Below are 17,261 nucleotides of genomic sequence, written 5' to 3'. Positions count from 1 at the left end.
TCTTTCTCCCTTCTCTTGGGAATTCTCATGAATGGAACTCACGAACACTCCTAACTGGATATTTTGTGTAGTTGTTAGATTACTATCCCGCATTTCTATTGCTTACTGTTCTGTTTAAGTGAGGATAACAGTAGATACTCGGCATAAACTAAATAGTCTCATGATTTCTAAAGTGACAAGAATTATTAAAACTTCAAAATGCAGGTTAAAGAATAATAATAATAATTAAAAAACCCTCTGCCTAGTCCATGCTGATTTTAAACTGTTCCATGGGAAGTTAATTGAACTATCAGTGAAACATGTACTGGAAAAAACATTTCATGTGTGCTTTATCAGAAGAAATGAAAGAACAAAAAAAGCCGACTTTCCACTGCACTCATGTCTGTTTTTCTGAATTGAGATTATTGAGGGAGTCAGACTGAATTTAATACAGGAGAAATCTAGGGCACTCTCAGTTTGTCGACAGAATTCCATACTTGTACATCACCCTGAGCACACAGAGCAAGCAGCAGCATCCTCAGCTTAGCCATCAAGGAACACGCGTCCCAAGTGAGTCAAGGCCACTGCTTTCCTTCATTCACAGGATGTGGGAAAACTATTCTTAATTGTGCTTATGAAAATCCATCTTTTCCACATTCCCTTGGAAATTCACGTTATGTCACACAGTTTAAAAAGTACAACATTTAGCCCCTTCTCATAAATTGCCTTTTATGATTGTGTTTTTAAAAATTATGCTGACAAGGAAATTAAAGGTCTGGTTTCCATACCTGGGGGCTTGATTCTTGTAAGTAAAAAAAAGGCTAATATTAATTAGGACTTTTTAGTTTAATATATGTAATGGCTTATGGGAGAGTGATTGTTATTCAGCATTTGTTATTTTACTTTATTGTTATCCCCTATTCCTACATTTTAATGTTTATCAAGCTCTTTCACATATTTGATTTTTGCAAGGGCATTCTGAGCAGAGACTAATATCTTCATTTTGTAAATGAATGCATTAAAGCTTAAAAAGGTTAAATAACTTCAGAGACACAGTGTTTTAGTGAAAAGTATATAAATGTTAGAGTCAAGAATGGTAGGTTTGTATACAGACTTTACTAATTACTGAATGTAGGCCCTTAGACAACTTGTTAACTTGCTACTGTAGTTAAGCTTAACTTACTTTACCTGTAAAGTGATGTCGATACTGTTATATATAATTACAAAGATTACATATAAGTCTGCAATTTTTAAGCAATTATTCAAAACAGTGCTAAAGTTTTTTGTTTATTTGTTTTGCCAAGTCCAGGTTTGTTTTTCCTAACACCATGTAACAAAATAATAGATAAATAATAGGTAAAGCACACTGAGTTTCATCCTAACAATTATGCTGTAATCTTTGAAAGGCATGGCCAAGGAGTAAAGATATGCAACTTTAATGAGTAGAAGGCTTAGCAAAGCAGTCAACTGAAAGCAAAGGAGCCTAAAATTAAAACTTTGGGGCAAGTGTTTGGCAGAGCAGTTAGGGGGCCTCTTGGAATGCCTGTACTCTGCATCCGAGTGCCTGGGATTAAGTCCTGGCATGGCTCCTTACTCCAGTTTAGTGCTGGAAGGCAGCAATGAAGCTTCAAGAATTGGTTTCCTGCCACCAATGTGGGAGACCTGAATTGAGTTCCTGCCTGCACCTGTTGTGGACATTTGGAAAGCGAACCACCAAATGGAAGATTTTTGTGTTTTTAGGTCTCTGTGCCGTTCCAATAAAGTGAGTGAATAAATATTTAAAAAATATATGACAATATCATGGCTTGGGAAGGCTAAGTATTTTCAGGAGAAGGATGTTGATAACTTATAGAGTGAAGAGAGTGGCACTGAGTACATGATTACAAACTGTGAGTGACTCATAGTCTCTGAACTTGGATCCTGAAACGCAGGATAAGGTAAAGTAACAGCAAGCCTGAAGACCATCAGTGCTCTTGAGATTTGCTCCTCCATATGGCAGGGAAAGAAGCAGGCCAGGAAGCTGGAAGACATGTCCTGTTGAACAATCTTTGGGTGTTAGCATCCATTATCTTGCCATCCCTGGGACAGATGAACTTCTACCTAGTACCCTAGATGAAAGGAAAGCTGAGACTCAAAACAGGTTTCCAAAGCAAATCATCTTAATTCTCCTTTGAAGACAGACAAAAGCATCCTTTTGGGATGTTTCAAAGGCTGCCATTAGCAACAACCTGGGTCCGTCATTCCATAATGCCAGCAAGATAACCATCAATCCCTATGCACACAAAATTATGTGACCCTCTTGTTCTTTTCCTTTCTTGCTTGGTTTCCTGAGTTCACTTCCTGCTAAGAAAAATTAACAATAATTTCAGACTCAGTCATGTGCTGCAGGTCATACAGAAATCATAGAAAACAGAAGCTGAATTCATGCCTGACAGGAATCCCATATTGTTTCCATTGATCCACACTCCTGAGAATTTTTCTGGTGGAGTCTAAGCTTCAGTAAACATTTAGGGTGATATTAGAATCTTTAATTTTTTTTGTATTCCTTTTGCAAAATGACACAATTTCCCTTAGTTTGTTTCAAATATGTGATGGGGAAATAGAAAAAATGTTTAATTTCTTACAAGATGACAGTCTTAGACAGTTGCAAGGTTGTCTGTACAATAGAGGGCATTGGTCCAATGCAGGGGTTGACAAGATAGTGACAAGGTCAGGCTGAGAGAGAGTAGGTCACCATTCATGTCGTTATAGCAGATAAAAAAGAGGTGCTTGTTGTTCACAGAACACCTGTGGAAACTCAGAAGCAGCTAAGTGTGTGGGAGCAGGCAAAGCCGCAGGACTAGCGGGCACCTGCTTCTAATCACCTCTCATCTTCCTACTCCGGGTCAGCACTTTGGCCTTGGCTAGTACATTTCTGGTGCTGTATTTTTTCTTTTCCAGATGCCACTGGATATATTATCTTTAACTGACAGCTGTGCCCACTCAAGTTTGACTTATCCACCTAGAATAAGCCTACTGTCCGAAGTAATAGGTTTTGTGCCATTAATCCAAACAAGTGTGTAGATTAAAAGAATGTGAGTGTATATCTGAAAATATTTAGAGGTCTGAGAATTGTCTGCCAAGTTTCAATCAAATTCAACCTGAAATGGGAAAAGTATAAAAACTATGAAAATTAGGATTTTATTAAAGCATAGATTCTGTCTGCTGTAACGGTCAGTGGAAAGACAGAAGGAAAAATTAAATGTTTGGTATATATTTTTTTCTGTACAGTTGTTCTCCAAAAATTTATAGTTCTTGAAATCCTTTTGGAAAAGATGAAGGGAAAAGAATGGTATTTGTGACACAGTCATGAGTCAAGCACCATTTAATATCCTGGTTTTAACTGGATGAATTATCCAGCAAATATTGAGACCTGTCTGGTACAAGGCACCAGGCTAGTTGACATGAAACACAGACGCAACCTCTGTCCTGACAGAGCTTACCACTGCTTAGGAAGCACAATATTAGATTCCAAGAAAGGGAATCAAGCAGGCAAGATAGAATAAATTCTACACAAAGATGTGAGTGCAGGGCTGGCCTGTCTTTGGCTGAGGTCAACAGCAGTGGCTTTACAATGTCAATGGGACTAGTGGTATGGTGGTTTCAAATAACGCTAGTGTGGAGGCATCTGGGAAGAGGTAAGGTGGAAAAGAAGGGAGGAACACAGTTAAACTGCAAATCTTGTTCTTTCTTCCAGTCAGTAAATGTTTATTGAGAACTTGCTCTTGTTCTTGATTTCTGTCACAAGTGTTTATCGAGAACCTATTCCATTTCTGCTTTCGTATTAGGCAGAGGAAATACGTTGTTGAACAAGGTACATGTGTCCTTGCATTGGACATATGGATTTATAGAAGCAGTATAGAACACAATTAGGAGTTTAGGCTCTGGGGGAAGAAGTAGGATCCGAGTTTCATCAATAACGAGTTAAATGACCTTGAGCAAGTTCCTAGACCTAAGATTTATTTCTGCTATCAGTGAGATGAGATTGGTAATTGCAGTTTCCTTGTGGATTTTTGGTGGAGTTTAAATCAAACAATGCATTTACAGTACTCATAGAGTGTTTGGCTTAAAGTAGTCACCCAATAAATTAAAAGCTATGCCCACTCTGCTCCCATATTCTAGCATCACATTTCATCAGTGCTGCTACTCTCCTTTACCAAATTGTACAATTTCTCCTACTTGATATTCATGTATTAGATACTACTTTTTCCAACAGTTCATGTCTGAGCCTCTTACTCCAAGGGCTTTTTGTCCTGGGACATCTTCATTCTTCCACACGGCTTTACTTACCATTATTAGTTCACTGGTGATTGCCAGCTGCTCACGATTTTTCAGTGAGCTCCAGAACCATAGTGTCCTTGACAAGTTCCAGGTGCCACCACAGAGCCCCTGGAAATGCAGCATTTTTGCCCCTTCTTCTGCCTTGCATGTTTTAATGTTTGAAAAATGTTGCTCCTCACTGAACTCTCGAACCAACCAGTTTTATTTCTCATCATTTCATATGTGATAATCATATCCTATAAAATCTAGTGCATAAGTGTCTCTTCAAACCATTCTTTCTCTGACTTCTTTGTTGTGCTAATCATTAAAATTCCTATCACTCCAGTAACTCCCAATTTCAAGTGCATTGTGAAGCTCAAGAATTTAGGTGTTTTCAAAGATCAAGTGTGTTCTGAGGTCCAGCTGACACTACTATTATCCTAGACAATGTTCTTTTCTTCCAAGCTTGCTTATCAATCTTCCCTTGACTCAGACAATAAGCCAGTCTGATTGTTGCATTTATCTGCTCAAAAATATTCAAAGCTCCCTAACGGCTATGAAAGAAAGGGATCCAATCTGATGGGCTCATCATGTTAAGTAAGGCTCTGGATGAAGAGTAATGGGAGAGTGCAATAGAGAGAGGGAGTGTGTGAGGGAAAGCAAGGGAGAGAGGGGAGGGAAATGAGCGAACAAGAGGTGGGGGAGGAGAGGGAGAGAAGGAGGGATCCTAGTGCTTGGACCATCTTTTGCTGCCTTTTCAGGTGCTTTTAGCCAGGACCCGGATAAGAAAAAGAGCAGCCAGAATTCTCTCTGGCCCTGACATGGAATGCTGATGTGGTGGTTTGCCACATCTTGCCGTAATCCTTTCCCCACACCTTAATTTTTATAGCCTGAATTAATGTTGCTTGATCATATACACATATTTTAAATAATTTGAGATTGGAAGAAAAGTATTTATCGCATGTATTTGGCTAGATTTTGTGTCATTCTAAGAGATAAACTGCAAGAGAGATTTAAAAAGTTAATCTAAGAGTGTCCAGTGATATGTTGAGATTTTTGTCCACCAGATATTTGGTATGATGCAAATTTTGCACTGCCAGCAGCACCTCTCTAACTCAGGAACAGCAGTCAGTGGAGCTCAATCAGTGTAAACGTTGGAGGCCAGAACACTGGCATGCACCTGGTGCACACTGAAGGTGTGACTTCTTTGTCTATGCAACCTATTGAGGCTGCGCCTTTGGCAGTTAGACACAGCACAAGGCTTTGGCAAACGTGTGTGTGTGTGTGAGCCTGTATGACATCTCTGCTGCCATTCTCTGGCTTTTGTGTTTTGGCTACCTGCCACTGAAATGAATGGCTTTCAAATTGCTTGAAAAGTGAAATGGCACTTTTGTATAATTTTAGAACAAGGGAGCCACTCTTAATCTTTTTAAATTGACTTCGACACTTGTCAGTTATTTGAAGGGGTTTATAACTTTGTCACCTAGGTAGTCATTCAGGTTCTTAAAAAGCAAGTACAGTCATACAGCCAGGAACAGCAATACTTTTTTTTTTTTTTACAGAAATGTAAGCATTAAAAACATTATTTAATTTGAACTTGACTCCCAGTATTCTCCACCTTCACTCTAGGATCCAAATCTCCTTCCAGTTTTTGGCTGGTTTTACATGCTGGATCAAAGACTGCAAGGACATCTTCAAAGACAATTAATCTGGAATCATGCTTGTTTTTTTCTTTGCACTTTTGTCAAATGAATTGTCCATTCAACAGGATCTCTTCAATTTGGTTTAGTATCTCCAGACTACTCTTTTGGACCTCAAGATTCTTTTTTATTTGTCACTCTGGTCAGAATAGATGTAAAAGCTTCTGGTGTTTGGTTGAGTTACTTTCATCATACAGTAGGGAGTAATTCTAGTTCCCTACGTGTTATATTTTGAAATAAAAGTATTTAGAGTGCTGGTTCAGTGGGGAAAAAATCTTACAGCTTTTAAGTTTTCTGAGTTTTGGAAGTTACCAGCAGTTTTAGAAATACATTTAGTGAAACAGAAAAAAGAGAGTTAGAAAAAAACACCCTCCTACAAATAAATAAAAAACATCTGGTCTGACAACTTGTATAAGTTCCAGACTCCTGCAACTTTAAATGGGCAAGCGTTAAACCTCTGAAAGTTGAGATTTGTAATGGAAATGCTAAGTGACCCTTAAAAGGCTTAAGGGGACATTGTCAAATAATTTAGGGTCACATTTTGACCAACTTTTAAATTGTCATAATCTAGTAGGAAATATGTTCCAGATTTTAAATATTCTTAATTTGTAGCTTTGCATTTATTCATGAAATCAATGAAACAATAATAGGCATTGTCCACTTAGAACCATTCCTTTGAGTTATAAGAAAATGAAAATGAGCGGATTTTTCATTCTGTGATTAGAGATATGTGGATATAAATTCAGACAATTCTATGAAGTCAACATGAAAATCATATTTCAAAGTCTCCATCACTGTCAAGTTACTCACACAAATATATAAATAACTGCCAACAAATGAATCCCCAAACTAAAAAAGTTACTATGAGCATTTAAATGATCGTCATAATTCTACCTTATTATCATTAAATTTTACTACCAAATGATCTTACTTTGACATTGCTTCTGTGTGTATGTGTGTGTGATTTAATATACTTCCATTCAATCTGGCTCCAAACTTTTGCTAACGGAATGCAAATTATTAGTTTTGAAAGCAATTCTATCTTCAAGTTTCATCATCTGCTTCCTCTAAACTATCTGATGTCATTCTGTTGGCTTCTATACCAGTCAGGGTAAAATCTCAGCAATTAATTTCAAATAACTCTCAGAATGACATGTTCTACTAAAATCCTTGAGAAATCAGTTTAATCTTGGCTTATAGAACAACAATGCTTCACAAGTATTCACTGGACTCAATCTCAAACCATGCCCCACTTTGTTCTTGTGCATAATTCTCAGCGCAACACATGCATGCATCTTTATTAGAACATTCTTCAGTCTGGTGGGTCACTGTATCATTTAGCACAATATACGAAGTGGGGTATAGTGTCATAGCTGTGTACTAATGAAATAAAACTTATTTGTTACATAGCATTTCTTCTTATTCTGTAAAAATTTTGTCCTAGAGTCACAACTTTGCAACTGAGGTAAATATCAAGAGAAGAGGTATGAAAGAAAATTGCACAGTAAACTGTTCTCGGATATTCCACAGAATGCTCAAATGGCCTTTACCATGATCAGTTTGATTCAGGTGAAGAAGGTGCAGGGGAGGGCAAAAGATCATCATAGAGCATGAGAATGGAAGAATGTGAAGTGCTAGCCAGGCAGGGAAACGGGTGTCCCGAGTCTGTTGGAAGAATGCAGTTTTTTGTTTATGTTTTTATTCCACCTTTCTCTGAGGTATCAGAATCTACTTCACTCCCAGAGGCAAAGTACAGGCATAGATAAATGTGTGGTCTGATCTGATATGGCAAATTGACGGTTCTTGTGTTTTTCTTATATTTGTTTCCAGTCAAGCGTGGGCATGTTGATGAGAGCCTGCTTGGATTTACTGAATCAAGTGAATGAATGCAGGTGTGTGCGTGTGTGTGCAGTTTGCAAAAACTCTTCTCTTTTGACATCCCTTTATTTGGGTTTTTGGAAAGATTGGCATAGAGAAAAGGGATGGTGGAGTTGAGCAGCTTTGAGAGAGGCAAACCTTCAGCATACTATCACTGTCCCTAAATTCTTGCCATTCTTGCCATCACTTAGTCTTAAATCCTCAGGTTTGCCTGGGTGCTAAGGTTTACAGACTTCCAGGTTACCGTGACAGGAAAACAAACAAGGAAGTTTACACTACAAGATCAAATGAATAGAGAGATTAGCTCGTCACTGGACACCGTGTAAATAAAGATGCTCCCTAAGAATAATCAGCCATCAGTTAGCATTTGTGTGGCAGTACCTGGTTACCAGCAGACACCTCTTTAGCGGCTGTGGGGTGAGGCCTGTGGAGGGGCTTGGCGCCAAGATTCCTACCACAGTTAATGGCTTTTCTTGCATTGATTTAATACTAACCCCAGCTCTTCGAAGGTAGTTTTGCACGGGTGCCATGATTCTTTGCAAAACAATCAATAGTTATGAATATACAATCATAAAACTTTTTCAATGAAGAAAAAACATATATAGGGTTTGACATATAACCAAAAATTAGAGTGACCATTTGAATCTCCTGCAGTAATACTGCAGATTACTGCCATTGGTGCAGCAAAAGGTCATTCAGTTATATATTGTCTCTTAAAATCAGCGAATGCATAATAGCTTTTGCTACCCTGAGCAAGAATCATTAAACAAATTCATAAATCAATGAAGCATACGGATGCATTACTTTAATTATCATTTCTACTCAGATGGTTGGTTTATATAATGTAATTGTTTACTGTTTGCCAGTACTACACTGGAAAGCCTTGGTCATACTATCTCATATTTTGTAGTGTACTAACTTTAAAACACTTTGATTTTTTTTAGCAACGGCAAGGAAGTAATTTTTGAAAGCTGTTCCTTGTAAGAGTCTTATTTTGTGGCTACATTTTTCTGGTTTTGTTTTATTTTTTGACACTCATGAAGCCTCATTCTCAAACTCAAGAATCTTCTTCCCAACCCTTGTTTCCTTTAGCCAGGCTCAGAGATATTTTTCCCAAGTGTTTAATGCATTTGTCTTCCACAATCATTCTCCCATTCCCTTTGCAAACGTAAAAGAGTGATTGTAGTTTTTATACTCAGAGAACTAGAGCAGATACAAAGAAAGATACAAAGAAAGATTCCAACTTTTAAGAAATTAGATTCTGCATAGCAGGAAGGGATACTGCAACCCCAGTGGATGTTTTCATTGTCATTTCATCTTTTTAAAAAAGATTTATTTTTATTTGAAAGTCAGCTATACATAGAGGAGGAAAGACAGAGAGGAAGATCTGTCTGCTCACTCCCCAAATGGCTGCAAGAGTTAGAGCTGAGCTGATTTGAAGCCAGGCACCAGGAGCTTCTTCTGGGTCTCCCACAGAGCTGCAGGGTCCCAAGGTTTATAGAGTTATTTATTTATTTTAAAGGGTGAAAGAGAAAGAGAGAGAGGGAGAGAAATCTTCTTTGTTTCACTCTCCAACTGGCTATATTAGCAGGTCTGGCTAGACTGAAGCTAGGAGCCTCAGACCCCACCTGAGTCTCCTGTGCAGATGCAGGAGCCTGAGCACTTGCATCCAATTTCCACTGCTTTTCCAGTCATATTAGCAAGGAAAGTGGACCAACCAGAACTGGTACTGGTGCTCACATGGAATGCTGGTATTACAAATGGCTCCATAGTCTTTTAAAGCATTAATGGATTAAAGGAGAGGTGCTTGGCACTGTGACATAATCTGTTAAGCTGCTGTCTGTAAAGTGAGCATCTGATATGGTCTCAGATTCAGATTCTGGCTTCTCTGCTTTTGACTCAGCCTCCTGCTAAGTCACTGGGAAAGTAGTGGTGGATGATCAAAGTGCTTGTGCCCCTGCACCCACTTGGGAAAAAGTTCCTAACTCCTGGCTGTAGACTTGCCCCATTCTGGCACTGAGGCTATTTGGGGACTGACCCAGCAAATTATGGATCTCACTCTCTCTTTCTTATATGTAAATCTGACTTTCAAATAGAATTAATAATAATAATAATAATAATACACCAGAAGCAGTTGGTCAAGGAGTGTGTCTGCGCTCTTGCAAATACACATCTGCACTTAAGGTTGGGGTTTGTGTTTTGTTTAACTACAGGAGAAGAAAACTGAAATTTGTGAGATTTTAAAGCAGGAGAGTAAAGCTCCTGATTCAATGGTGGGCCTCCAGACCGCCTGGGTGCTACCATCACCTCAGGGGTCTTCTGGGCAACAGCGTCTCATCTCTGTGGAGCAGCTTCACTCACTGTGTGTGTATGTGTGAGTGAGTGAGAGAAAGAGAGAGAGAGAGAGAGAGAGAAAGGGAACAATGGTGACTTTTGGCTTCCATTAGAGACAGGACTGGGCAATCTGCCCCAGGGCCTATGGTGGGAGGAGCAGCCCTGCTGATCCTTGAATCACCCTTGGACTAGGATTCACTTTCCAGGAGATGCAATGCACATTCATTGTGAATAGCTCAGTGGTTTCCTTCTGCAGAATTCAAAAAGTTCAGTAGCCTGCCTTCATTCATCTTGCTTTTTTTTGTCTTGCCAGATAGAACTGTTAGAGCTTTTAGTGGTAGACTCTCATATCAGTTCCTGGCTTCTGCCGACATGTCTTGGTCCCGGCCAGGTATTCATGAGCTTCTATTCAAAGGAGTGCTGTTTCAGCCACAGCTTTAGTGTTTTCTTTACCACAAACTTACTCAAACTGTACAGAATGGAGAAATTTTTTTCCCTTTTGCTTAGCCATTCTTTTTTCAGGTCATCGCTTTCCTTTTGAATTTTATTATTAGCAGTAAGGAAGATATCAGTGGAATCTTCTGCTTTTTGTATAGAAATCTCAACTGAGTGTCTAATTTCATCACGTGCAAGTTTTGCTGTCTACAGAAAATTAGAAGATGGTTCAGGCAAGCCTTTTACCACTTCATGACAATATTCCCTTTCCCTGACTTTCCAATAAATTGTTTCATGGAGTCGCTAAGACTCTGGAAGCTTTCTCTCTAGCTTGCCTTGTTTCTTTCTTCACACCGAGTGAAGTCACCATCTCTCCCTACAACTCTTTCAGGAAAACCTAAGCTTTTTGTAGCATATTCCTTCAGAACTCTCGAGTTTCTACCCGTCACAAAAGTTCCGAAGTCACAACCGCAGGAATACCACACTTCTCAGTACAATATTTTGTATGGGCTGCTATACAAAATATTAAAGATGGTGGCTTATTCAGCTGGTGATACTACCAATTCAGGTGTTGGCTAAATCAGTTTCTGGTGCTCATCTGAACATGAGTGTGCATCGGCTAATTTCTTGGCCTATCATTTGTTAGCTTCTTATTATGCCCCCCATAGAGCAAGGTAGAATAAAGAGGTATAGGGAAAGGATGGTAAAAAGGGAGTTTCTTTACCTGAAAAAAGGGTCCTGTTGAATTAGGAGCCCACCCATCCTTGTGGTCTCATTTAAACTTAACTGGCCCCTAAAGAATGTATCTGTAAACCACATCACAGAGGGGATTTGGGCATCAGCATATGATTTTAGGGAGTCACAGTTTAATCCCTAGCACTCTCTGATGACAGTGTGATTGAAGTTGGGATATATAGTATGTAGAATCTGAATAGAGATCATAACCTTGAGGTAGAGAAGATTTGTCAAATTGTTCCTTCTGATTACAAGCTTACAATGCCACAGACACAGAGTGGGTGTTCACATTAGTGAACAGGATGATAACACCTGCAAAAATGTGGATGTGACCTATTTCTGCATAAGCTTGATGGATAACTTTCATTTTGAAGCTCAAGCAGAATGTTTTGTATTCCCATGTGAGTGTCCCTCACTCAATCCCCTTTCACCTCACCCTTTCCCCAAATGCTTCTGCTGTCTCCCAGCATGCAATTTAGCTTTCGCTTAACAGACACAAATATTATAAACTTGCAGAGGAAACTGTTATGGAGAAGTAAAGCATTACTATTGCTGCACTGTCTTTTGTCTTAGAAAATAAAAGATGAGACAATAAGAGGCAGGAAATAAATATATATTTTAACATTTATTCACATAATTCTGAATCCAGAAATAGTTTCAACAAAACTCAAATCTTTTGAAACGGTACTGAGATAAGTGAATTGAATATATAATGAACATTTCAGACCACATAATCTCAACTGGCTATCTAGATTTTTACTAGAAAGTTTTGCAATGTGAATGAAAAAAATTCCCAAGCACTGAATTTTCTATCTTTATATATAAGAGTTCTTCTCTTATGCTTACCCTTTCTCTGTCTTTACCTCTCTCAATAATTCTAAATCAACGACAATTGTGGCTAGTAGTCCACCTGAGTTTTCTAAATGTTGTATGTATTCTGTGGCATTAATATTTATAAAGGGAGCATTAATCTGTATCTATATTTTAAAATTCTAATGTGAACAATTTACTTATTGCTTCTTGTGACATATTAACAAAAATAAGATGGGCCTTCGCTACTAGGAAGGAATTCTGTGGTGATAGGAATAGATATGACAACATAGTGACATGCATGGCTTTCAAAAACCTATTTGCCAACACAGTTGTTTAAAAGCAGTAGATATTAATAAAATACAGGAAGCTTTCCTTTAAAGAAAATAGATCTTGGTTAAAACTGAGAGAGACTGAGAGAGGGATGCAGAGAGAGAGAGAGAACAATCTGTGGCTATGTGACTTAGGCTTGGATGTGGTTAAAGCTTAGTGACTTGCTTCTAATTAATCATTCCTTCAGAACTGTCCTAGATTTAGAATTGCTTCATGAAGGAAGCAGATGCTGCATGAATTCTAAGACTGGGTCAAGAAAGGGTCTGTCTCCCACATGGTTCTTGCTTTCTAAAATTGCTCACTCTGAGGAAAACTGGATGCAGTGTTTCTTAAAAAGAATATGTGGATTTGGGTATTTATCTTATGAGTTAAGGTGTTGTGTACCATTTTGGAGTGACTGGGCTCAATACCTAGCCCCAGCTTCCGACGCTTGCTGCCTCCTATTTTGGACCTTGGGAAGAAGTGTGATGGTTCAAGTAATTGAGTTCCTGCCTCAGCACTGCCGTTATGGGCTTGGAGAATGAGCCAAGCATGGAGTGCTTTGTCTGAACATCTCTCTCTCTCTCCTCGTTCTGTTTCTCTGCCTCTCAAATAAATAAAAAATAACCAAATACCTAAAAGAAAAAGGAATATGTAGCATAAAATTTACCGATAAAAATTAAACATGTAATATTACTTATTATAAATTCTATGTCACTCTACTTCAGTTTACCTTCTATTACTTCAAAGCACAGTTTTGGATAATTTATCACCAACATTAGTGCACCAAGGTCAAATTTTGAATAAATGTGGACTCGTCAATTCAGCAAGGAATCGCTCATGTGGTTGCAGCTGAATATAATTTTGATGTGAATAAAGTTCACATATTTATTTTAAGAGATGAAGCAAAAGAACAAAGATATATGCTGAAACTTCACTTAATAGCATAAAATAATTTACTCAATTGGAAAATCTTTTAGCCTACCAGAAAATATTCCCTTAATTTTTTTATGCTAACACTAGACTATGGATGAAACATACTTTCAAATATATTCTATTTTGGCAACATTTTTGACATAACTTTCTAAAATCTAGGCAATTCACAAAACAATAAACTAAGTCAGATTGTAGCGTTGGCCCCATCTGTTTTGTATAAACACACTGTGACCAGTTTCCAGTCACCAATGTTGTATGACAGATGTGGAGTCAGGAAAAGAGGTCCAGGAGTACACCCCCTATAACACTTCCACCATACAGACACAAACGGAACAGCCTCAAAAGCTGAGATTTCAAGAAAACAGTAAAATTATTAGGAAGTAATTAGTTTTGAATATGTATTGCCTTCTAACTTATCCTAGTTTGTATAATGTTTAATTTTTAAGTAATGACTAAATGTAGCTTCTACCTTTTGAATTTTCTTACTATTTCTTAATCATGGCATCATGAGCCTGCCACAGGCCTCCAGTCAGCCAGTCAAATCTTTGAGTAATAGAAAATTCAGGAGACACCTTGAGCTGGAAGTGGTCAGCTGTACTACTCCCAAATTTCAAGACTTCAAGAGATAAAATATGTTTATTATTAACATTGACCTGTAACTTTTAGTAAAACATAAAAAGTCAGTCATTTTACTCTAAGAAGAAAATAGCATACTCTATCAAGACAAAACAAAGCCTAAAGCATGATTAATTTTACATTGTTGGGAAAATTTTACAAGCAAGCGAAAGTGGTTGGTTTTAATGAGAAAATGATTACAAACATCATTTAACAGTTTGAGACAAATACAAGGTGTTATACAAAAGAAAGTCGCTAATTGCATGATCAGCAAAGTGAATTAGGGTGCTTGAAGAGGAATTATTTCACATGGTACCACTGCTTTGCGATTTTCAAGAACTTAACGGCTGCACTTGGTGATCTCTGATTTCAACTGTTGCAATGTGAGTTACTTGATTCAGACACAATATTCTTTCTGCTTAAAATCTTATTTCATACACAAATTTGTAAGGAAACGTGATTTTGAATAATTAACATTCAAAAATTCATAATTATAAGTAGTTAAGCTACATGACAAAAATGTATGTCTTATTTCACAAATTAATTGACGGATAGTTGGTGAACGCAGCCTGAGCTGAACTATAAAGCCTAAACACTGTTGTTTTGTGAATTAGGTGATATCTCATTTGGTTGCTCTGCAGTGTGGCACTCATTTTCTTTCTCCTTTCATTTCTCTCTTCTCCTTTTTCTGCTCCCCTCCCACCTGAGCCCCACCAGCATGCGATAGTAGATGAACTGTAAATCACATAGTGTATGACTCATTATCATCTATTCATGTGTGACCTAATTAGATTTCTAAAATTTCCCTTGTAATATAATAATCATATAACCCTCTCCCATTAAGCGCTCAAACTAGCTTATTGACAGAAACTTAATTTTTTGGTGTGAGCTTTTTTTTTTTTTTGACTCCTGTGAATTATCTAGGAGCTATTTTTCCACCGAATGTGTCTGCAAAGCTGACCTGCTGAAGCCATTGCCACCCCCTCCTTACTGCGATGGGGACACTGCAGTGTAACTGCGTTAGATGAGGTCAGGAAGGTAGAGCCCCTCAGCTGGGACTTAGGGCTGGTGTGGCTAGGAGAGACCCCAGAGCTTCTCTTGGGTCTGGAAGGAGGAGGTGGCCACGTGCTTCAGAAGGGGCTCTCACTAAGAAATTCATCAGCCACGGCCCTGATTTTGCATTTGAAGTTCTCCAGAACTGTGTAAGATAAATGGCTAAGAAGTCACTCCTGTCTGTGCCGTTTCACTATAGTGCAGTGAATTTTGTGTTGATTTCTCTGTTCTTAAAAAAATTTGTTTTTAGTATACACACACTTTTAATAAATAATTTTGAATGTTGCAAAAGATTATTGTATAATGATAAACAAGTACCTACTACAGTGGACTTGGGGAAAGTTGCCCTTCCAGATGGGATTTTGAGAGCCAAATGAACCTAAAATCCATAATGATGCTAAACAGCTACTTGCTGACTAAGAGTACACACATTGTAGGTGATGCTCTGTGTTCCTGCAAGAACTATTTTGAGGCCCTTGACTAGGCCTGCTCCTGACTCAGCAAAGGAGATTGCATAGTCATTTAAGCACTTGGTCTCACCAATGAACTGTGACCTGCTGTCAGTTTTAAAAATCAAGCAGTCAGGACCAAGTGCCTGCCTCCTCCTTGTATCCTTCATTTGCATGACAGACTGGAAGCTTCCTCCATCTGACTTGGCCTTCCCTTTGTTCTTAGTGCACCTTCACTTGTATGAACATCTGCACTTCACAGATTTACGAACTACTTCCTGAAATTAAGTCCCCCTCCTAACTTTCTGTTGAATTATAGTCAATATTTTTCTCACAAACATATTAAAAAGTTAACTTTTACTTGAACATTTAAAAAGGATTTCAGCAAAGGGAAATATTCTTTCAAGGAATTTTGGTTGTTATTGAAAATAATTTTTTTTTTACCTATACTTGGTGTGTTATAATTCCAGTTGTAAAGCTGATTTAAACAATGTTTCTCCATTCCGGATCTGGGCTATCTGGTTGTCCCTAACACTCAAAGTATTGTTTCAACCACAGAAACAGTTTCACATTTGCCTGACCAATACTAACTGCTATCTATTTTCATTTGTCTCAGTAAACAGCAAGTTGCCATTAGAATCCACATTTCCTAATGAAAAACACAAAAACCTAAAATGTATGTTTATGCTTACTTCAGCTCAAATTTTGGTCTAGAGTAGGAACAGCTTCTTTTGTTTACTGTAGTGACTTGTACTAATTCTCCATTAGTGCTGTGGATTTTAACAGACAGGTAACATAATGGATACATAAATGTATATAACTCCCTAAATACATTTTTATGGAAACACAGAATCATCTAACAGCATGATCACAAGAGAGTAACATAAGTATCACTTCTATCCACTAAAATGCTCAAGAATCAGAATAAAATCAATAGTAAACTGCTAATTCAGTCTTCAAAAGAGCCTGCTTTTATAAGGATAATATAAATAAATGCTCACTAGGTTAAGGAAACCTATGTTTAAAGAAAAAAAATGAAAACTCAAGTCTTTAAGTATCAAGCTGTAAAATAAAATATAAAAATAGGCCTATCTAGGAAACAAATCACAGGTTTCGAAAAGGCAAATAGCTCAGCTGATAAATCATTTTTGCTCTGTCTACCCTGTGTTAAGAGGCCAAAGGGATGGCATATCTTTAAATAAATCTAGAAGGCTTTCTCATTTAAGCCATTTTTGGTACTATATTTGTTCCAGGAACTAAAATAGTTCCATGGCCTTTCAAAAGCACATTTTTGCTCTGAACAATCAATATTGAATTTCCTTTAAAATTTAACATTTTAATTTTATTTCCTCTGCAGGCATAGGATTCAGCAGATTTTTTTTTTTCAGCCAGGCTGTATAATTTAGCAATATCTCAAGATATGCATTTTACCTATACTCCATGTTATTTCAGGAAATATTATCTAGAAATTACTGTCTTTTCTACTACTTATTGTAACTATCCTTTACCTTAGCACATATCAATAGGTTTTGAATGTATCACTAGGACTATGGTACAAATAGCTCTATGCAGGATGATGTATCCTTAGTGCCATGGTGAAGAAGGAGCTGCTTTGCTGAGTGTCTCCTTTAAGACCTCTGTGGTTCCATATTAGGATTTTGTCCTTTTCCCTTTTCCAGTGGGAAAAGCCCTTGGGATCTGGAACTCCAGGAGACTCTGATATGGA

The sequence above is a fragment of the Ochotona curzoniae genome, unplaced genomic scaffold (assembly GCF_017591425.1).
Source record: "Ochotona curzoniae isolate NIBS_2020 unplaced genomic scaffold, NIBS_Ocur_1.0 contig_4612, whole genome shotgun sequence".
In the NCBI taxonomy this organism is placed as follows: domain Eukaryota; kingdom Metazoa; phylum Chordata; class Mammalia; order Lagomorpha; family Ochotonidae; genus Ochotona; species Ochotona curzoniae.
This window is presented reverse-complemented; position numbering follows the sequence as displayed.